This window comes from Teleopsis dalmanni, chromosome 2, assembly GCF_002237135.1.
Source record: "Teleopsis dalmanni isolate 2A chromosome 2, ASM223713v2, whole genome shotgun sequence".
Taxonomy (NCBI): domain Eukaryota; kingdom Metazoa; phylum Arthropoda; class Insecta; order Diptera; family Diopsidae; genus Teleopsis; species Teleopsis dalmanni.
Window position 1 is genome coordinate 87,701,634 of NC_051847.1, and position 836 is coordinate 87,702,469.

The following is an 836-nucleotide window of genomic DNA, read 5'->3' on the forward strand; positions in this document are numbered from 1 at the left end:
AAGACTGTTTTAGTACAAATATTTTGAGTGGCTTAACATAAAAATCGAATAAAAATTTCAGAAGTTATTCGCCATTTTCCAAAGTTACCCAAAATAGTGGGTTTTATTAAGAAGTCAGAAAAATCATTTTTTCGAATTTATTTTGTAAAATTTAGAGTGCAAATCAAAACTGTATTATGCAAAATTGCACAAATTTTATTTAAAAAATTAAAATTAATATTATTTAATATTAATATATTGCATTTTATATAAAAGTTTGACGTCGAACGTGGAACTGCATTATTGAAAGTTAATTTATATATTATAGTGAGGTATATATGTACTTTGAGCAAACTTCTTATAGTGTGTAGAATTTGTTTCTCTTATAATTGTCCAACAATAATCTCCTAACATGCTTGCGTCCCAATACCCTTGATATTCTTTTCCATTGCAGAGATATCCTGATGAAACCTTTCACCTTGTTCATCACATTCTGCACCGAGATTTGAAGGAAAAAAGTCCACATGAGAGTGCACGAAATGCAATTTTAGAGAAATAGTTGCGCCAAGAACTTTGTTATTTTCAATTAAAGATGAAATAATTTCTCTATAAAGTGAATCTCTTTCGTTATCCAAGAAGCCGATAACCATTTGCTTAAACGAAGTCCATGCTTTCAACTCTTCTTTATTTAACACATTATTAAATTTTTCATCCCTCATCAGTTTTTTGATTTGTGGTCCAACAAAGATTCCTTCTTTAATTTTAGCAAAAGAAATGCCGGGAAAAAAATGTATAAAATATTCGGACGCAGGAGTTTCGTTTTTTTACAGAGCCTTAACAAAATTTTTCATTAGGGC